The sequence below is a fragment of the Heptranchias perlo genome, chromosome 4 (genome assembly GCF_035084215.1).
Source record: "Heptranchias perlo isolate sHepPer1 chromosome 4, sHepPer1.hap1, whole genome shotgun sequence".
NCBI lineage: Eukaryota > Metazoa > Chordata > Chondrichthyes > Hexanchiformes > Hexanchidae > Heptranchias > Heptranchias perlo.
In genome coordinates this window covers 1,213,144-1,235,995 of record NC_090328.1, presented here as the reverse complement: position 1 = coordinate 1,235,995, position 22,852 = coordinate 1,213,144, and the positions used below count along the sequence as shown (strand labels likewise).

Here is a 22,852-nt window from a genome sequence, read left to right as displayed (position 1 = left end):
GGAGATAGGGCGGGCAAGTGGGACGAGCTGGATTGCTCTTGCATAGAGCCAGCACGGACTCGATGGGCCGAATGGCCTCCTTCCACGCTGTAACCTTTCTATGATTCTATGATTCTGTAGCCTCTTTTGCCTCAACCCCATTGGCCATACCTCAGCCTGTTCCCCCTCCCAGCTCATCCTACGTTGTTTCCACCTTACTCCCTATTTTCGACTTTCAATCTCACTTCTTTATCTCGACATTATCTCTCATTTCCCAACTCAGCATGACTTGCAAGTGGCCTTCTCTCTGTCTGACCACCACTATCCTGCCACTCTGTTTGATTTCCTTATATGCCTTCACCATGCCTAACCTCTGAATTTCTCCTTTTTGATTGGTACATCCAACTCCTTTCTTTGCTCTCTGTAACTCCTTACCAGGTCCTGTCCAGACTTGCAGCAAGTCAGAATGCATTGATGGGTCACAGATTATATGTCGATATATCCTGAATGGCAAGTCATGATCTTCAATCAAACTGTCTTGCAACATGCAGTTCTATCAAGTTACATCGAAACTTCAGCACAGAAACAGGCCATTCGGCCCAACTGGTCCATACCAGCATTTATTAAGGGTACAGTAGCATAGTGGTTATGTTACTGGAGTAGTAATCCAGAGGCCGAGACTAATAATCCGGAGTCATGAGTTCAAATCCCACCACGGCAGCTGGGGAATTTAAATTCAATTAATTAAATAAAATCTGGAATTAAAAGACCAGTATCAGTAATGGTGGCCATGAAACTACCGGATTGTTGTAAAAACCCATCTGGTTCACTAATGTCCTTTAGGGAAGGAAACCTGCCGTCCTTACCCGGTCTGGCCTATATGTGACTCCAGACCCGCAGCAATGTGGTTGATTCTTAATTGCCCTCTGAAATGGCCTAGCAAGCCACTCAGTTGTAAAATTTCGCTTAAAAAAAGTCACAATAAGAATAAAACCGGACGGACCACGAGGCACCGGACACAACAAAGGCAAACCAAGCCCAGTCGACCCTGCAAAGTCCTCCTCACTAACATCTGGGGACTTGTGCCAAAATTGGGAGAGCTGTCCCACAGACCAGTCAAGCAACACCCTGACATAGCCAGACTCACAGAATCATACCTTCCATCACCATCCCTGTCCCACCAGCAGGACAGAACGACCAGAGGTGACGGTACAGTGATATACAGTCAGGAGGGAGTGGCCCTGGGAGTCCTCAACATTGACTCTGGACCTCATGAAATCTCATGGCATGAGGTCAAACATGGGCAAGGAAACCTCCTGCTGATTACCACCCTCCCTCAGCTGATGAATCAGTCCTCCTCCATGTTGAGCACCACTTGGAGGAAGCACTGAGGGTAGCAAGGGCACAGAATGTACTCTGGGTGGGGGACTTCAATATCCATCACCAAGAGTGGCTCGGTAGCACCACTACTGACTGAGCTGGTCGAGTCCTGAAGGACATAGCTGCCAGACTTGGCCTGCGGTAGGTGGTGAGCGAACCAACACGAGGGAAAAACTGACTTGACCTCATCCTCACCAATCTACCTGTCGCAAATGCATCTGTGCATGACAGTATTGGTAGGAGTGACCACCGCACAGTCCTCGTGGAGATGGAGTCCCATCTTCACACTGAGGACACCATCCAACGTGTTGTGTGGCACTACCACCGTGCTAAATGGGATAGATTCAGGACAGGTCTAGCAACTCAAAACTGGGCATCCATGAGGCGCTGTGGGCCATCTGCAGCAGCAGAATTGTATTCCAGCACAATCTGTAACCTCATGGCCCGGCATATTACTCACTCTACCATTACCAACAAGCCAGGGGATCAACCCTGGTTCAATGAGGAGTGTAGAAGAGCATGCCAGGAGCAGCACCAGGCGTACCTAAAAATGAGGTGCCAACCTGGTGAAGCTACAACTCAGGACTACATGCATGCTAAACAGCGGAAGCAACATGCTATAGACAGAGCTAAGCGATTCCACAACCAACGGATCAGATCAAAGCTCTGCAGTCCTGCCACATCCAGTCGAGAATGGTGGTGGACAATTAAACAACTAACGGGAGGAGGAGGCTCTGCAAATATCCCCATCCTCAATGATGGCAGAGTCCAACATGTGAGTGCAAAAGGCAAGGCTGAAGCATTTTCAACCATCTTCAGCCAGAAGTGCCTATTGATTGATCTATCTCGGCCTCCTCCCGATATCCCCACCATCACAGAAGCCAGTCTTCAGCCAATTCGATTCACTCCACGTGATATCAAGAAACGGCTGAGTGCACTGGATACAGCAAAGGCTATGGGCCCCGACAACATCCCAGCTGTAGTGCTGAAGACTTGTGCTCCAGAACGAGCTGCGCCTCTAGCCAAGCTGTTCCAGTACAGCAACAACACTGGCATCCACCCGACAATGTAGAAAATTGCCCAGGTATGTCCTGTCCACAAAAAGCAGGACAAATCCAATCCGGTCAATTACCGCCCCATCAGTCTACTCTCGATCATCAGCAAAGTGATGGAAGGTGTCGTCGACAGTGCTGTCAAGCGGCACTTACTCACCAATAACCTGCTCACCGATCAGTTTGGGTTCCACCTGGACCACTCGGCTCCAGACCTCATTACAGCCTTGGTCCAAACATGGACAAAAGAGCTGAATTCCAGAGGTGAGGTGAGAGTGACTGCCCTTGACATCAAGGCAGCATTTGACCGAATGTGGAACCAAGGAGCCCGAGTTAAATTGAAGTCAATGGGAATCAGGGGGAAAACTCTCCAGTGGCTGGAGTCATATCTAGCACAAAGGACGATGGTAGTGGTTGTTGGTGGCCAATCATCTCAGCCCCAGGACATTGCTGCAGGAGTTCCTCAGGGCAGTGTCCTGGGCCCAACCATCTTCAGCTGCTTCATCAATGACCTTCCCTCCATCATAAGGTCAGAAATGGGGATGTTCGCTGATGATTGCACAGTGTTCAGTTCCATTCGCAACCCCTCAAATAATGAACCATTCCGAGACCGCATGCAGCAAGACCTGGACAACATCCAGTCTTGGACTGATAAGTGGCAAGTAACATTCGCGCCAGACAAGTGCCAGGCAATGACCATCTTCAACAAGAGAGAATCTAACCACCTCCCCTTGACATTCAACGGCATTACCATCGCCGAATCCCCCATCATCAACATCCTGGGGGTTACCATTGACCAGAAACTTAACTGGACCAGCCATATAAATACTGTGGCTACGAGAGCAGGTCAGAGGCTGGGTATTCTGCGGTGAGTGACTCACCTCCTGACTCCCCAAAGCCTTTCCACCATCTACAAGGCACAAGTCAGGAGTGTGATGGATTACTCTCCACTTGCCTGGATGAATGCAGCTCCAACAACGATCAGGACAAATCAACCCGCTTGATTGGCACCCCATCCACCACCCTAAACATTCACTCCCTTCACCACCGGCGCATAGTGGCTGCAGTGTGTACCATCCACAGGATGCACTGCAGCAACTCGCCAAGGCTTCTTCGACAGCACTTCCCAAACCCGCGACCTCTACCACCTAGAAGGACAAGAGCAGCAGGTACATGGGAACAACACCACCTGCACGTTCCCCTCCAAGTCACACACCATCCCGACTTGGAAATATATTGCCATTCCTTCATCGTCGCAGGGTCAAAATCCTGGAACTCCCTTCCTAACATCACTGTGGGAGAACCTTCACCACACGGACTGCAGCGGTTCAAGGCGGCGGCTCACCACCACCTTCTCAAGGGCAATTAGGGATGGGCAATAAATGCCGGCCTCGGCAGCGATCCCCACATCCCATGAACGAATAAAAAAGAACATGAGCCTCCTCCCTCCCTACTTCATCTAAGCCTATCAGAATACCCTTGTATTCCTTTCTCCCTCATGTGCTTATCTAGCTTCTTCTTAAATGCATCTATGCTATTTGCCTCAACTATTCTTTGCAGTAGTGAGTTCCACATTCTTACCACTCTTTGTAAAGAAATATCTCCTGAATTCCCCATTGGATTTATTCGCGACTATTTTATATTTATGACCTCTGGTTTTGGACTTCCCCACAAGTGGAAATATTTTCTCCACGTCTACCCTATCAACCCTATCATTATCTTTAAGACCTCGATCAGGTCACCCCTCACCCATCCCAACCTGTTCAGCCATTCCTGATAAGGATATCCCCTGAGTTTTGGTATCATCCTTGTGAATCTTTTTCACATGCTCTCCAATGCCTCTGTATCCTTTTTATAATATGGAGACCAGAACTGTGCACATTACTCCAAGTGTGGTCTAACCAAGGTTCTATACAAGTTTAATATAACTTCTTTGTTTTTCAATTCTATCCCTCTAGAAATGAACCCAGTGCTTGATTTGCCTTTTTAATTGCCTTATTAATCTGCATTATTACTTTTAGTGATTTGTGTATCTGTACCCCCAGATCCCTTTGCTCCTCTATCCCATTTCGACTCTTATTATCCAAGTATGTGGCCTCCTTATTCTTCCTTCCAAAATACACCACCTCACACTTATCTATATTGAAATTCATTTGCCAATTACACGCCCATTCTTCAAGTTTATTAATGTCCTCTTTCATTTTGACGCATTCTTCCTTTGTATTAACTACACCCTCAATTTGGTGACGCCCATAAATTTTGAAATAGTATTTTCGATTTCCGAATCCAAATCGTTAATTTGAATTGTGGACAACAGTGGTCCCATTGTAATGTACGACTAATGTAGGACCATTATTCAAGAAGGGGAGCAGGGAAAAACCAGGGAACTGCAGGCCAGTGAGCCTAACATCAGTGGTAGGAAAATTATTGGAAAAAATTCTGAAGGACAAAATTAGTCTCCACTTGGAGAAGCAAGGATTAATCAGGGATAGTCAACATGGCTTTGTCAAGGGAAGATCATGTCTGACTAATTTGATTGAATTTTTTGAGGGGGTGACTAGGCGTGTGGATGAGGGTAACGCAGTGGATGTGGTATACATGGATTTCAGTAAGGCCTTCGATAAAGTCCCCCACAGGAGACTGGTCAAGAAGGTACGAGCCCATGGAATCCAGGGTGCCTTGGCACTTTGGATACAAAACTGGCTTAGTGGCAGAAGGCAGAGGGTGATGGTCGAAGGTTGTTTTTGTGACTGGAAGCCTGTGGCCAGTGGGGTACCACAGGGATCGGTGCTGGGTCCCTTGCTGTTTGTGGTCTACATTAATGACTTGGATATGAATGTAAAAGGTATGATCAGTAAGTTCGCTGATGATACAAAAATTGGTAGGGTGGTAAATAGCGAGGAGGATAGCCTCAGTCTGCAGGACGATATAGATGGGTTGGTCAGATGGGCGGAACAGTGGCAAATGGAATTTAACCCGGAAAAGTGCGAGGTGATGCACTTTGGAGGGACTAACAAGGCAAGAGAATACACAATGAATGGGAGGACCCTGGGCAAGACAGAGGGTCAGAGGGATCTTGGTGTGCAAGTTCACAGATCCCTGAAGGCGGCGGAACAGGTAGATAAGGTGGTAAAGAAGGCATATGGGATACTTGCCTTTATTAGCCGAGGCATAGAATATAAGAGCAAGGAGGTTATGATGGAGTTGTATAAAACACTGGTTAGGCCACAGCTGGAGTACTGTGTGCAGTTCTGGTCGCCACACTACAGGAAGGATGTGATCGCTTTGGAGAGGGTGCAGAGGAGATTCACCAGGATGTTACCAGGGCTGGAGCGCTTCAGCTATGAAGAGAGACTGGGAAGATTGGGTTTGTTTTCCTTGGAGCAGAGGAGGCTGAGGGGGGACATGATTGAGGTGTACAAAATTATGAGGGGCACAGATAGGATGGATACTAAGGAGCTTTTTCCCTTCGTTGAGGGTTCCATAACAAGGGGACATAGATTCAAGGTAAAAGGCGGGAGGTTTAGAGGGGATTTGAGAAAGAACTTTTTCACCCAGAGGGTGGTTGGAGTCTGGAACTCACTGCCTGAAAGGGTTGTGGAGGCAGGAACCCTCACAACATTCAAGAAGCATTTGGATGAGCACTTGAAATGCCATAGCATACAAGGCTACAGACCAAATGCTGGAATAAGGGATTAGAGTAGACAGGGCTTGATGGCCGGCGCGGACACGATGGGCCGAAGGGCCTCTATCCGTGCTGTATAACTCTATGACTCTAACTCTATGACTCAACACCGATCCTTGTGAAACACCACTTCCCACCTTTTGCCAGTAGCTATACTTCACACCTACTCTCTGTTTTCTGTTTTGCAGCCAACTTGCTATCCATTCTGCTAGCTGTCCCTTGACTACACATGCTCTGATCTTAGCCATATGTCTACAATGCGGTACCTTATCGAAGGCCTTTTGAAAATCCAAATATATTACATCTACTGCATTACTCTTGTCTACCCTTTCTGTTACTTCTTCAAAGAATTCAATAAGGTTGGTTAAGCATGACTTTCCCTTCTGAAATCCATGCTGACTATTTTTTATTACATTTTTGTTCTCTCGATGTTTTTCTATTACATCTTTCAGTAAAGATTCCATTGTCTTTCCCACTACTGATGTTAAGCTAACTGGTCTATAGTTCCCTGGACTTGTTCTAGCTCCCTTTTTAAATATAGGAATAACATTAGCTGTCCGCCAGTCCTCTGGCACTATTCCCTTTTCTAGTGAATTTTTATATATATGTAATAGTGCCTCTGCTATCTCTTCCCTTACTTCTTTTAATATTCCTGAATGCAATCCATCCAGTCCAGGGGTCTTATCCAACCTGAGTTTGATTAGTATTTCAATTATCTTCCCCCTTTCTATCTTAAATGTTTTATCATCTTTTTCGATCTCTTCTACTGCCCTGCCCACCTTGTTAGTCTCCATGGTAAATACAGAGGTAAAGTAACTGTTCAATATTTCTGTCATTTCGCAGTTGTCACCTGTGAGCTTTTCGTGTGCATCGCTTAGTGGCCCTATCCCTGTTACATAGGAACATAGGAACAGGAGTAGGCCATTCAGCCCTTCGTGCCTGCTCTGCCATTTGATAAGATCATGGCTGATCTGTGATCTAGCTCCATATACCTGCCTTTGGCCCATATCCCTTAATACCTTTGGTTGCCAAAAAGCTATCTATCTCAGATTTAAATTTAGCAATTGAGCTAGTCTCAATTGCTATTTGCGGAAGAGAGTTCCAAACTTCTACCACTCTTTGTGTTCTGATTTTTCTTTTGTTATTTATGTGTCTGTAGAATACTTTACTATTTCTTTTTATATTCCTGGATAATTTAATCTTATAGTTCCTCTTTGATTTCCTAATTTGTTTTTTTTACTTCTTTCCTAACCTCTTCGTATTCCTTTTTGTCATCCTCTCCTTTATTGTATAAGTACTTAGGATTATGCTTTTTTCTTTAGTTTTAATTTTACACTTATCTCTTCATTCATCCATGGTGTTTCATTATTGGCTAATTTGTTCATGCTTTTTCGAGGAATATACTTCTCCTGAACTCAATTGATCACCGTTTTAAATATTACCCACAGCTGTTCTTTTTCTTTGCCTGTCAACATTTTTTTCTAGTTTAAATGCCCTAGTTCCATTCTCATCCCCTCAAAATTAGCTTTTTTCCCATCTATTACTTTGGTCTTTGTCTTACTTACGTCTTTCCCAATCATTATTTTAAACCATATTATATTATGATCGCTATTGCCTAGATGATTCCCTACACTTACTTCTCTTATCCGTTCTGGTTCATTTCCCATTACTAGATCCAGAAGTTATTTCACTCTTGTTGGGCTTCTCACATATTGGGTAAGAAGTATAGTTCCCCACAAATAAGGAGGGAATAAATTGGAATGATGGTCATCCGGGATAGGGCACCGTCACTTTACCCCCACAGCTGCACTGTCTTCTGTATGGCTGTTCAAAGAATCATAGAATGGTTACAGCACTGAAGGAGCCCATTCAGCCCGTCGAGCCCATGCCGGCTCCTTGTAAGAGCAATCCAGCTAGTCCCTCTCCCCTGCCCTTTCCCCGTAGCCCTGCAAATTTTTTCCCTTCAAGTACTTATTCAATTCCCTTTTGAAAGCCACGATTGAATTTGCTTCTACCACTCCCTCAGGCTGTACATTCCAGATCATAACCACTCTTTGTGTAAAAAAGGTTTTCCTCCTGCCGCCTTTGGTTCTTTTGCCAATTACCTTAAATCTGTGTCCTTTGGTTCTTGACCCTTCTGCCAATGGGAACGCTTTCTCTCTATCTACTCTGTCTAGACCCCTCATTAAATTTTGAACACCTCTATCAAACCTCCCCTCAACCTTCTCTGCTCTAAGGAGAACAACCCCAGCTTCTCCACTCTATCGACGTAACTGAAGTCCCTCATCCCTGGAATGATCCTAGTAAATCTTATCTGCACCCTCTAAGGCCTTCACATTCTTCTTAAAGTGCGGTGCCCAGAACTGGACACAATACTCCAGTTTTTTTTTATTCGTTCATGGGATGTGGGCGTTACTGGCAAGGCCAGCATTTATTGCCCATCCTTAATTGCCCTTGAGAAGGTGGTGGTGAGCCGCCTTCTTGAATTGCTGCAGTCCGTGTGGTGAAGGTTCTCCCACAGTACTGTTAGGCAGGAAGTTCCAGGATTTTGACCCAGCGACGATGAAGGACTGGCGATATATTTCCAAGTCAGGATGGTGTGTGACTTGGAGGGGAATGTGCAGGTGGTGTTGTTCCCATGTGCTGCTGCCCTTGTTCTTCTAGGTGGTAGAGGTCGTGTGTTTGGGAGGTGCTGTCAAAGAAGCCTTGGCGAGTTGCTGCAGTGCATCCTGTGGATGGTACACACTGCAGCCACGATGCGCCGGTGGTGAAGGGAGTGAATGTTTAGGGTGGTGGATGGGGTGCCAATCAAGCAGGCTGCTTTGTCCTGGATGGTGTCGAGCTTCTTGAGTGTTGTTGGAGCTGCACATATCCAGGCAAGTGTTCCATCACACTCCTGACTTGTGCCTTGTAGATGGTGGAAAGGCTTTGAGGAGCCAGGAGGTGAATCATTCGCCGCAGAATACCCAGCCTCTGATCTGCTCTTGTAGCCACAGTATTTATGTGGCTGGTCCAGTTAAGTTTCTGGTCAGTGGTGACCCCCAGGATGTTGATGGTGGGGGATTTGGCGATGGAAATGCCGTTGAATGTCACGGGGAAGTGGTTAGACTCTCTCGTGTTGGAGATTGCCTGTCATTTGTCTGACGCGAATGTTACTTGCCACTTATGAGCCCAAGCCTGGATGTTGTCCAGGTCTTGCTGAATGTGGGCACAGACTGCTTCATTATCTGATGGGTTGCGAATGGAACTGAACACTGTGCAGTCATCAGCGAACATCCCCATTTCTGACCTTATGATGGAGGGGAGGTCATTGATGAAGCAGCTGAAGAAGGTTGCACCTAGGACACTGCCCTGAGGAACTCCTGCAGCAATGTCCTGGGGCTGAGATGATTGGCCTCCAACAACCACTACTATCTTCCTTTGTGCTAGGTATGACTGCAACCACTGGAGAGTCCCCCTGATTCCCACTGACTTCAATTTTACTAGGGCTCCTTGGTGCCACACTCAGTCAAATGCTGCCTTGATGTCAAGGGCAGTTACTCTCACCTCACCTCTGGAATTCAGCTCTTTTGTCCATGTTTGGACCAAGGCTGTAATGAGGTCTGGAGCCGAGTGGTCCTGGCGGAACCCAAACTGAGCATCGGTGAGCAGGCTATTGGTGAGTAAGTGCCGCTTGATAGCACTGTCGATGACATCTTCCATCACTTTGCTGATGTTTGAGAGTATACTGATGGGTAATTGGCCGGATTAGATTTGACCTGCTTTTTATGGACAGGACATACCTGGGCAATTTTCCACATTGTCGGATAGATGCCAGTGTTGTCGCTGTACTGGAACAGTTTGGCTAGAGGCGCGGCTGGTTCTGGAGCACAAGTCTTCAGCACTATAGTTGTGGCCAAATCAGTGTTTTATAAAGCTTCATCTTAACTTCCTTGCTTTTGTACTCTATGCCTCTATTTATAAAGCCCAGCATCCCGTATGCTTTTTTAACTTTTTTCAACCTGTCCTGCCACCTTCAGCGATTTGTGCACACATACTCCCACATACTCTCTGTTCCTTCACCCCCTTTAGAATCGTACCCTTTAGTTTATATTGCCTCTCCTCCTTCTTCCTACCAAAATGTATCACTTCGCATTTTTCTGCATTAAATTTCATCTGCCACACATCCACCCATTCCACCAGCCTGTCTATGTCCTCTTGAAATCTATCACTATCCTCATCACTGTTCACTACACTTTCAAGCTTTGTGTCATCTGCAAATTTTTTAATTATGCCCTGTACACCCAAGCCCAGGTCATAACCAGCTAAGTTCCAATTAAGGCTTCCTTCACTTTTCTGATGCATCCTGCAGCACTGCTGCTGAACACATTGCATTGGGAGCCAGAAAGTCCAAAGTCTGACATTTACCAGCTTGGCTGCATTATTATCATCGAAGACTCACATACACCACTCAATCAATGCCCGTGGCTAAAAGGCAGTTTCCAAGCAGAACTAAATCTCTTATGAACTGAAACTTAGAAACATAAAAAAATTTATGGCGCAGGAGGCCATTCGATCCATCGTATTTGTGCCGGTCGAAAAAGAGCTACCCAGCCTAATCCCACTTTCCAGCACTTGTTCCGTAGCCTTATAGGTTATGGTACTTCAAGTACATATCCAAGTACTTTTTAAATGTGATGAGGGTTTCTGCCTCTGCCACCCTTTCAGGTAGTGAGTTCCAGACCCCCACCACCCTCTGGGTAAAAATATTTTTCCTCCGCTCCTCTCTAATCCTTTTACCAATTACTTTAAATCTATGCCCCCGGTTATCGATTCTCTGCTATGGGAAATAGGTCCTTCCTAGCCACTCTATCTAGGCCCCTCATAATTTTATACCCTTCAATTAAATCTCCCCTCAGTCTGCTCTGTTCCGAAGAGAACAACCTCAGCCTATTCAATCTTTCCTCATAGTTAAAATTCTCCAGTCCTGGCAACATCCTTGTAAATCTCTCCTGTACCCTCTCCAGTGCAATCACATCTTTCCTGTAATGTGGTGACCAGAACTGTACGCAGTACTCAAACTTGCAACCTTATGTCAGATATGAATGGGATAGCTTGCTACAAGTCTAAATATTTCCCTTACCCCTTACCTTGGTATGTTACACAGAAGATTGGGTTGCCCACTATGTTCTCCTGTGTTCTTCAAGCAACAGAACATGTCACATTGTCAGAACTTTTTATTCAGGGTAAAACTGATGGTTGAATTTGTTTATAAAGAAAATAATTACAGAAGCAAAAGAAGAAAGTAAATAACCAGTAGTATAATAATTGACTTACATAACACTTAAATTGTTCAACAGCAGCAACAACTTACATTTATATCGTGCCTTTAACATAGTAAAATGGCACACAGCACTTTACAGGAGCGTTATCAAACTAAATTTGACATGAGCCATATAAGGAGATATTAAGACAGGTAACCAAAAGCTTGGTCAAAGAGGTAGGTTTTAAGGAGGGTATTAAAGGAAGAGAGAGGTAGAGATGCAGAGAAGTTTAGGGAGGGAATTCCGGAGCTTAGGGCCAAGGTAGCTGAAGGCACGGCCGCCAATGTTGGAGCGATGAAAATTGGGGATGAACAAGAGGCCAGAATTGGAAGAATGCAGAGATCTCAGAGGGTTGTAGGGCTGAAGGAGGTTACAGGGATAGGGAGGGGTGAGGCCATGGAGGAATTTGAAAACAAGGATGAGAATTTTAAAATAGAGGCGTTGCCGGACTGGGAGGCAAAGTAGGTCACTGAGCACAGAGGTGATGGGTGAACGGGACTTGGTGTGAGTTAGGAAACGGGCTGCAGAGTTTTTCATTAGCTTAAGTTTACGGAAGCTGCAAGGTGTGAAGCCAGCCAGGAGAGCATTGGAATAGTCGAGTCTAGAGGAAACAAAGGTATGGATAACAAAGTCTTAGCAGTTCTTTCCAGTACCTCTGATGAAATATTCTGTGGACAGATGACTCCAAGAAGCCCTTCTCATTGCAGCAATGTGGAAATAGGCAGCCAAAATAGGAAAGTGAAAACCTTAGGACTGCTTGCCGTATATCTTCCTCTCTTTCTACGAAGTGGAGGCTGGCTTCTTTGAAGAACAAACAGATCCTTTCCTTCTGACTATTAGGTTCATTAATATGAGACCGTTGACATTTTGGAATATTTTAGAAAAATAGCCTGGAAGGTCTGTTCAGGTCACATCAGGTCTGTTATTTGAACCAAGTGGCCATTCGAAAGGGTAGGAACAGGTAGGCAGTGCAAGAATCTTCTGGGTGTGTGGCACTCTCAAACCGGTATTCAGAATTGAATACCAATGAGGGTGACGACACCTCGAAGGATTACAGTCTTGAGCATGGCACCATGGGGCAAATGACTGCACGGGGGGGCACAGTGAAGTGTAGAAATGCAGTAGTCACTGGGGATTCGATAGTCAGGGGGACAGACAGGCGTTTCTGTGACCGCCGATGTGAGTCCCGCTTGGTGTGTTACCTCCCTGGTGCCAGGGTAAAGGACATCACGGAGGAGGTGCAGAATATTCTGCGGGGAGAAGGCGATCAGCCAGAAGTCATGGTCCATGTGGGTACCAATGACATAGGAAAGAAAAGGGATGGGGTCCTGCGGTCAGAGTTTCAGGAGCTAGGGAGAAAGTTAAAAAGCAGGACCTCAAAGGTAGCAATCTGGATTACTCCCAGTGCCCCATGCTAGTAAGTACAGAAATAAGAAGATAAGGCAGGTTAATGCGTGGCTAGAGACATGGTGCAAGAGGGAGGGCTTCAGATTCTTGAGGCATTGGGACCAGTTCTGGGGCAGAAGGGACCTGTTCAAGGCAGACAGGTCCACCTCAACAGAGCTGGGAAAAATGTTCTCGTGTGGAGGTTCACTCGTGCTGTGGGGGAGGGCTTAAACTAATTTGGAAGGGGGATGGGCACCAGGATGTAGCATTAGAAAGGAGAAACAAGGTGCACAAAGGATGGGGAGAGACAGATAGCACTTGAGTAAGAAACAGTACGGTATTAGGTGGGATCAGACTAAACGAGAATACGAGAAGGTCTAAGATAAGTTTAGAGTGCATGTGTGAATACACGAAGCGTGTTAAACAAGGTTGGTGAGCTGCAGGCACAAATAGCCACATGGGAATATGATGTAGTGGTGATAACGGAGACCTGGCTCAAAAGAGGGCAGGACTGGGTACTAAATATTCCTGGATACATGGTGTTCAGGGAAGATAAGAAAGAAAGAAAAGGAGGGGGGAGGTGGCAATATTGATTAAGGAGAATATTGCAGTGCAGAGGATGTCCTTGAGGGGTCAAGGACAGAATCTATTTGGTTAGAGTTAAGAAACAATAGAGGTGCAATTACACCACTGGGTGTATTGTATAGGGCACCAACTAGTGGCAAGGATATAGAGGAGCAAATTTGCAGGGAAATTACAGATAGGTGGAAGAACTACAGATAGTGATAATGGGGGACTTCAATTATCCTAATATGGACTGGGCTTGTAATGGCATAAAGGGCAAAGAGGGGGAGGAATGTCTGAAGTGTGTTCAGAACAACTTTCTTAATCAGTATGTTTCTGGCTCAACGAGGAAGGAGGCATTACTGGATCTGATTCTGGGGAATGAAGTGGCTCAAATGGAGCAAGTGTCAGTGGGGGAACATTTAAGGAACAGTGATCATAGTATCATAAGCTTTAAATTAGTTATGGAAAAGGACAAGGCACAGTCTAGTGTAAAAATACTTAATTGGCTGAGGGCCAATTCCAGTGGGTTGAGAACGTATCTGTCCCGAGTAAATTGGAATCAAAGATTGGCAGGCAAAACTGTAATTGAACCATGGGCCGCCTTTAAAGAGGAGATGGTTCGGGTACAGTCTAGGTACATTCCCACGAGGGGGAAAGGTAGGGTGTCCAAATCCAGAGCTTCTTGGATGACAAAAGAGAGAGAGAGTAAGATGAAGCAGAAAAAGGGAGCGTATGACAGAAGTCAGTTTGATAACATAAGTGAGAACCAGGCTGAATACAGAAAGTACAGAAGAGAAATGAAAAAGGAAATAAGAGGGGCAAAGAGAGAGTATGAGAATAGACTGCCGGCCAACATAGAAGGGAATCCAAAAATCTTCTGTAGGGATATAAATAGTAAACAGGCAGTCAGGGAAGGGGTGGGGCAAATTAGGAACCAAAAAGATCTATGTATGGAGGCAGAGGGCATGGCTGAGTTACTAAATACTAAACTACATTGCATCTGTCTTTACCAAGGAAGGAAGATGCTGCCAAAGTCACAATAAAAGAGGAGGTAGTTGAGATACTGGATGGGCTAAAAATTGATAAAGAGGAGGTACTAGACAGGTTGGCTGCACATAAAGTGGATAAGACACCTCGTCCGGATGGAATACATCCTAGGCTGAGGGAAGTAAGGGTGGAAATTGCAGAGATGCTGATCATAATCTTCCAAACATCCTTAGATATGGGGTGTGGTGCTAGAGGGCTGGAGAATTGCAAATGTTACACCCTTGTTCAAAAAAGAGTGTAAGGATATACAATAGGCCAACTATAGGCCAGTCAGTTTAACCTTGGTGGTGGGAAAGCTTTTAGAAACGATAATCCGTAACAAAATTAATAGTCACTTGGACAAGTGTGGATTAACAAAGGAAAGTTAGCATGGATTTGTTAAAGGCAAATCGTATTTAACTAACTTGATTGAGTTCTTTGATGAGGTAACAGGGAGGGTTGACGAGGGCAATGTGGTTGATGTTGTGTATATGGACTTTCAAAAGGCATTTGATAAAGTGCCACATAATAGGCTTAGCAAAATTAAAGCTTATGGAATAAAAGGGGCAGTGGCAGCATGGATACGAAATTGGCTAAGTGACAGGAAGCAGAGAGTAGTGGTGAACGGTTGTTTTTTGGATTGGAGGGAGGTGTACAGTGATGTTTCCCAGGTCTCTGTACTGGGACCACTGATTTTTTTTGATATATATTAATGTCTTGGACTTGTGTGTACAGGGCAGAATTTCAAAATTTGCAGATGACGCAAAACTTGGAAGTGTAGTAAACAGTGAGGAGGATAGTAATAAAATTCAAGTGGACATAGACAGGCTCGTGGAATGGGCAGACACATGGCAAATGAAATTTAACGCAGAGAAGTGCAAAGTGATACATTTTGGCAGGAAGAAGGAGGAGAGGCAATATAAACTAAAGGGTACAATTCTAAAGGGGATGAAGGATAAAGAGAGACCTGGGGGTATATGTGCACAAATCTTTGAAGGTGGCAGGGCAGGTTGAAAAAGCGGTTAAAAAAGCATATGGGATCCTGGGCTTTATAAATAGAGGCATAGAGTACAAAAGCAAGGAAGTTAAGTTGAACCTTTATAAAACACTGGTTCGACCACAACTGGAGCATTGTGTCCAATTCTGGGCACCGCACTTTAGGAAGGATGTGACGGCCTTTGAGTTGGTGCGGAAAAGATTTACTAGAGTGATTCCAGGAATGAGGGACTTTAGTTTCGTGGATAGGCTGGAGAAGCTGGGGTTGTTCTCCTTAGAACAGAGAAAGTTAAGAAGAGATTTGATAGAAGTGTTCAAAATCATGAAGAGTTAAGATGAAGTAAATAAAGAGAAACTGTTCCTATTGGCGGAAGGGTCGAGAACCAGAGGACAAAGATTTAAGGTGATTGGTAAAAGAACCAAAGGCGACATGAGGAAAACATACGAACATACAAATTAAGAGCAGGAGTAGGCCATTCGGCCCCTCAAGCCTGCTCTGCCATTTGATAAGATCATGGCTGATCTGATTGTGACCTCAACTCTACTTTCCCGTCTACCTACTATAACCTTTGACTCCCTTGTTAATCAGGAATCTATCTAACTCAGCCTTAAAAATATTCAATGACCCTGCCTCCACCGCTCTCTGGGGAAGGGAGTTCCACAGACTCACGACCCTCTGAGAGAAAACATTTCTCCTCATCCCCGTCTTAAATGGGAGACCCCTTATTTTTAAACTGTGAGCCCTAGTTCTAGTTTCTCCCACAAGGGGAAATATCCTCTCAGCATCTACCCCTTCTGGTCCCCTTAGGATCTTATACGTTTCAATAAGATCACCTCTCATTCTTCGAAACTCCAATGTATACAGGCCCAACTTGTCCAACCTTTCCTCAAAAGATAACCCCCTCATCCCACGAATCAGACGAATGAACCTTCTCTGAACCACCTCTAAAACAATGATGTCTTTTCTGAGATAAGGAGACGAAAAATGCATGTGGTCTCACCAATGCCCTGTACAACTGGAGCAAAACATCTCTACTTTTATATTCCATTCCCCTTACAATAAATGACAACATTCCATTTGCCTTCCTAATCACTTGCTGTACCTGCATACTAACTTTTTGCGATTCGTGTACGAGGACACCCAGATCCCTCTGTACCTCAGAGTTCTGCAATCTCTCTCCATTTAAATAATATACTGCTTTTCTATTCCTCCTGCCAAAGTGGACAAGTTCACATTTTCCCACATTATACTCCATCTGCCAAATTTTTGCCCACTCATTCAACCTATTCATATCCTTTTGCAGACTCCATGGGTTCAATTTTAAAATGTTGGCGGATTGGCAGCGGGGGGGTTAAGGTTCACGTGGCAAACCCAAATAAACAAAACTTACCGTTTCCGAAGCAATCGCATTGTAATTGATGGTGATTAAAGTTTGTTCCGGGTTTCGAGCCCGGCAGCCAGCCTGATTGATAGGCTGGCTGCCGACAGGAGCTGCAACGCAAGAGGGGGAGAGAAAGAGAGAGAGCGAGATGTCATCCAGTGCTGGAATGGAAAATGATGGGGGGGGGGGGGGAAGAGTGGAAGATCGGGGGGGAGAGGGGAAGATCGAGGTGGAGAGGGAAAGATCGGGGGCCAGAGTGGGGTGAAGAGGGGGAGATTGCGGGGACATCGGGGGGTGTGAGGAGGGGGAGATCGGAGAGGGAGACATCGGAGCAGGGTGGAAAGGTAGGTTGATTTTGTGTTTTAATTTTGTGCAATGGTTTTTTACTTAATTGATTTTGTTTCTTTCCGTTTTTTCGTTTCTTTTTGCCTGATCCGACACAGGTAAGTTAAAAATCGTTCTAACTACCTAATATCCCACAAGTAAATTGCCTTAAGTACCTCAATGAGGTACATTTGGCTCTTCAACGATCATCCCACCGGTTTTAATTGCCAGTGGGACTTCCGGATTTGGGACACCCGCGCGCACACCAGTCCGTCCGTGGGGAACTCGGAAGTCGGCGGGTTGGAGCCGGCTTCCGAAACCGCTCTGCATCTCTGCAATTCTCACAGCCCCCAATGCACCTGCAATTTATGTGTAAAATCATCCCCTGATGTCCTCTTCACAACTTACTTTCCTACCGACCATTGTGTCATCAGCAGATCGAGCAATCATACATTCGGTCCCTTCATCCAAGTCATTGATATGGATTGTAAATATTTGAGGTCCCAGCACTGATCCTTGTGGCAGTCCACTCGTTATATCTTGCCAAACTGAAAATGACCCATTTACCTAATCTCTGTTTCCTGTTAACTAACTAATCCTTCATCCATGCTAATATCTTACCCCCCACACCGTGAGCTTCTATTTTGTGTGGTAGCCTTTGATGTGGCACCTTGTCAAAAGCCTTCCAGAAATCAAAGTACGCCACATCAACTGGATCCCCTTTATCCATGTTGCTTGTTACTTCCTCAAAGAACTCTAATAAATTAGTCAAGCACAGCTTTTTTTTTATTCGTTGATGGGATGGGGGCCTCGCTGCCAAGGCCAGCATTTATTGCCCATCGCTGATTGCCCTTGAGAAGGTGGAGGTGAGCTGCCTTCTTGAACCGCTGTAGTCCGTGTGGTGAAGGTTCTCCCACAGTGCTGTTAGGTAGGGAGTTCCAGGATTTTGACCCAGCGACGATGAAGGAACGATGATATATTTCCAAGTCGGGATGGTGTGTGACTTGGAGGGGAACGTGCAGGTGGTGTTGTTCCCATATACCTGCTGCGCTTGTCCTTCTAGGTGGTAGAGGTAGCGTGTTTGGGAGGTGCTGTCGAAGAAGCCTTGGCGAGTTGCTGCAGTGCATCCTGTGGATGATACACACTGCAGCCACTGTGCGGCGGTGGTGAAGGGAGTGAATGTTTAGGTTGGTGGATGGGGTGCCAATCAAGTGGGCTGCTTTGTCCTGGATGGTGTCGAGCTTCTTGAGTGTTGTTGGAGCTGCACTCATCCAGGCAAGTGGAGAGTATTCCATCACACTCCTGACTTGTGCCTTGTAGATGGTGGCAAGGCTTTGGGGAGTCAGGAGGTGAGTCACTCGCCGCAGAATACCCAGCCTCTGACCTGCTCTCGTAGCCACAGTATTTATGTGGCTGGTCCAGTTAAGTTTCTGGTCAATGGTGACCTCCAGGATGTTGATGGTGGGGGATTCGATGATGGTAATGCCATTGAATGTCAAGGGGAGGTGGTCAGACTCTCTCTTGTTGGAGATGGTCATTGCCTGGCACTTGTCTGGCGCGAATGTTACTTGCCACTTATGAGCCCAAGCCTGGATGTTGTCCAGGTCTTGCTGCATGCAGGCTCGGACTGCTTCATTATTTGAGGGGTTGTGAATGGAACTGAACACTGCAATCATCAGCGAACATCCCCATTTCTGACTTTATGATGGAGGGAAGGTCATTGATGAAGCAGCTGAAGATGGTTGGGCCTAGGACACTGCCCTGAGGAACTCCTGCAGTAATGCCCTGGGGCTGAGATGATTGGCCTCCAACAACCACTACCATCTTCCTTTGTGCCAGGTATGACTGCAGCCACTGGAGAGTTTTCCCCCTGATTCCCATTGACTTCAATTTTATTAGGGCTCCTTGGTGCCACACTCGGTCAAATGCTGCCTTAATGTCAAGGGCAGTCACTCTCACCTCACCTCTGGAATTCAGCTCTTTTGTCCGTGTTTGGACCAAGGCTGTAATGAGGTCTGGAGCCGAGTGGTCCTGGCGGAACCCAAACTGAGCATCGGTGAGCAGGTTATTGGTGATTAAGTGCCGCTTGATAGCACTATCGACGACACCTTCCATCACTTTGCTGATGTTTGAGAGTAGACTGATGGGGCGGTAATTGGCCGGATTGGATTTGTCCTGCGTTTTGTGGACAGAGCAGACCTGGGCAATTTTCCACATTGTCGGGTAGATGCCAGTGTTGTCGCTGTACTGGAACAGCTTGGCTCGAGGCGCAGCTAGTTCTGGAGCACAAGTCTTCAGCACTACAGCCGGGATGTTGTCGGGGCCCATAGCCTTTGCTGTATCCAGTGCACTCAGCCGTTTCTTGATATCACGTGGAGTGAATCGAATTGGCTGAAGACTGGCTTCTGTGATGGTGGGGATATCGGGAGGAGGCCGAGATGGATCATCCACTCCATATAAATAACATCCATTGACATTCCCCTGTCCACTAATTTAGTCACCTCTTCAAAAAATTCAATCATTTTTTCAGGCACGACCTACCTTTCACAAATCCATGCTGGCTCTCTCTGATTAACTGAAAATTCTCGAGGTGTTCAGTCACCCTATCCTTAATTATGGACTCCAGCATTTTCCCCACAACAGATGTTCGGCTAACTGGTCTATAATTCCCTGGTTTCCCTCTCTTTCATTTCTTAAAAAGCAGAGTGACGTGCAATTTTCCAATCCAGAGGACAGTTCCTGAATCTAGAGAACTTTGAAAGATTATAGTTAGGGCATCTGCAATGTGTTCACCTACTTCCTTTAAAACCCTGGGATGAAAACCATATGGTCCTGGGAATTTGTCACTCTTTAGTGCTATTATTTTCTTCATTACTGTTGCTTTACTTATGTTAATTTTATCGAGTCCCTGTCCCCGATTCAATATTAGTTTTCTTGGGATTTCCGGCATGCTCACCTCTACTGTAAATACTGACGCAAAGTAATTGTTCAACATGTCCGCCATTTCACCATTGTCAATGACAATATCTCCACTTTCAGTTTTTAAGGGGCCAACACTGCTCCTGACCACCCTCTTTTTCCTAATGTAACTATAAAAGTTCTTCGTATTGGTTTTGATATCCCTTGCAAGTTTCTTTTCATACTCTCTTTTTGTAGCTCTGACGATCTGTTTTGTGACCCTTTGTTGATCTTTGTATCTTTCCTATTCGCCAGGATCTGTGCCATTTTTTGCCTTTTTGTATGCCCTTTCCTTATGTCTTATACTATCCCTTACCTCTTTAGTTGTCCATGGCTGTTTTTTTGGCAAGTAGAGTTCTTGCCCCTCAGGGGTATATACCGGTTCTGTATCACGTTAAATGTTTCTTTAAACATTTCTCACTGATCATCAGTTGTTTTACCCATTAATAGATTTGCCCAGTTTACTGTGGACAGTCTCTGTCTCAGCCCATTGAAGTTGGCCTTACCCAAGTCTAGAATCTTCGCAGCTGACTCACTTTTTTCCCTTTCAAACACTCCATTGAACTCGATCATGTTATGATTGCTATTGGATAGATGTTCACGCACAGTTAAGCTGTTCACTAAATCTGGTTCATTACTCATTACTAAATCTAGTATGGCTTGCCCCCTTGTTGCCTCTCGGACATACTGCTGTCGAAAACTATCCCGGACACACTCAAGAAATTCACTACCTTTCTAACAGTTGCTAGTCTGATTTTCCCAATCTATGTGAAGGTTGAAGTCCCCCATTAAGACCACTATGCCTTTGTTACACGCTTGTCTAATCTCTGCATTTATACAATCTCGCACTTCAGAGCTGCTGCCAGGAGTCCTATACACAACTCCCACTATAGTCTTAGATCCTTTCCTATTTCTCAATTCAACCCATAAGGTCTCTGTTGTCTGCTTACCTCTCGTTATATCCCCCTTTATCATTGAAGTGATTTCATCTCTAATCACTGAGGCTACTCCACCCCCTCTTCCATTTTCCCTATCTCCCCTGTAGACCTTATAACCCGGTATATTTAGTTCCCAATCCTGACCATCCTGAAGCCATATCTCAGTTATAGCTATCATGTCATACCCTCCAATTTGAATTTGAACCTGTAGTTCATTTAATTTATTCCTTATACTCCGTGCATTTGTATATAGAACTCTTAGTTGGGCCACACACCCTCGTCTGACCTTCAGCTTTGATGCTGGGTTAATAGCCTTACGCCTTCTAGTTTTTATTTTATCTGTCGTGTCTAAAGTACACTTTCTTTCTGCTGCACTACGCTTTTCCCTTTCACTTGTTCTTGAACAACTGTTTGTGCTATTTGTATTGTAAATTTCCCCTGGGTCTTCCCCTCTCTTGCTGCTCTCAACTTTACTCCCTTCTGACTCCCCGCTCAGGTTCCCATCCCCCTGCCACTCTAGTTTAAACCTTCCCCAATGGCCCGAGCATCATCTTCTTACCTGTCGCCGTCAAAGTCACCACTGCCCTCAACAACTTCTCCTCCGCATCCTTCCACGGTGCCACCGGGGACATCGCTGATGTCTCCACAAAAGAGCCCTGCAAATACACCTACACCACTCTGCAGTGACACAATGGGTGGCATCAGTTGTGGGTCTTCATTGTGATCCTCAGGAAAGGGCATTATTGCACAAACCAGACCAAGATTCGCAAAGATGTGCCAGTGGTGGTGCCAATATAATATGTAATGTGAGTTGGTCAGAAATTCAATAGAAGTAAAAACCATGACAAACCCTCAAACACCCTTGTGCATCCCCTTCATGCTCACGACACGTTTGCCTTCCGCTGCCGACTGCACATATGTGATGCATGCCCTGTGGCTGCAGCACAGGTAGTGGCAGGTTGTGTGCGGCTGACTGAAAGAGATGCATGAGAGGGTGAGTACGAGATAGAGCCATGAGATTGTATGAGGATTGGTTTGAGTGGTAGTGGCGGGATGAGTACTGGCGAGGTGAGTAAGTGCAGGTAAGATGAGGATGAGGTTTGAGTGGGTGTGAGGGGTGATGTGACAGAGTAGTGTTGGCAGTGCAGAAGGAGATGTGGGGTGGGGGCGGTGATGTGGCAGACGGAGTGTAGGGGAATGAGTAAGTGTACTCACTTTGGCTGACTTACTTAGGTCATTGCAGCGCCTCCTGCACTGTATGCAGGTGCGCGATATGTTGGTGGTGTCGGTGACCTCCTCTGCCACCTCGAGCCAGGCCTTCCTGTTGGCAGAGGCAGGCTGCTTCCTCCCGCCCGCCGGGGGGAAGATCTCTGTCCTCCCCCTCCTCCTCACCCCATCTAATGATACCTGGAGTGAGGCATCATTAAACTGGGAGCAGCCTTCCCCCTGGGCTGCTCCATGCTGTAATTTTTTCTATTTGTTGCAGCATCAGTCAGTGGAGGACTGCCCCTTTAAATAGAGCTCCTCCAGCTGACAGAGCTTACTGCGCATGCGCAGTCCACCTGACGCGCAGATCAGGTAAGTGGATCCAATTAGGCTGCGATCGCGCGGGGTCAGACTAATTTCACCGGGCGCGTTACCCATGCGCCCAATAGCCCCCCCGCCGCAAACCCGCAGCCCTGCTAACATCGAGCCCAATGACTCTGAGCCGTAGCTCCTCAAGCTGCAGACACTTACTGCAGACGTGTTTGCCCTGGATCACACTGGTGTCCAGGAGCTCCCACATTCTGCAGTCGCTACACATCACCTGCCCTGCCATTTAAAAATAAGGTTTTTTACGCAGCGAGTAGTTATGATCTGGAATGCGCTGCCTGAA

General features: G+C 45.9%; 1 protein-coding gene across 1 annotated transcript in view; it reads left to right on the top strand.

Moving 5' to 3' along the window:
- Nucleotides 1-22,852, top strand: part of LOC137320383 (otogelin-like protein) — a 160,959-nt gene that overhangs the window by 22,844 nt on the left and 115,263 nt on the right. The gene's annotated exons all lie outside the window — the stretch shown is intronic.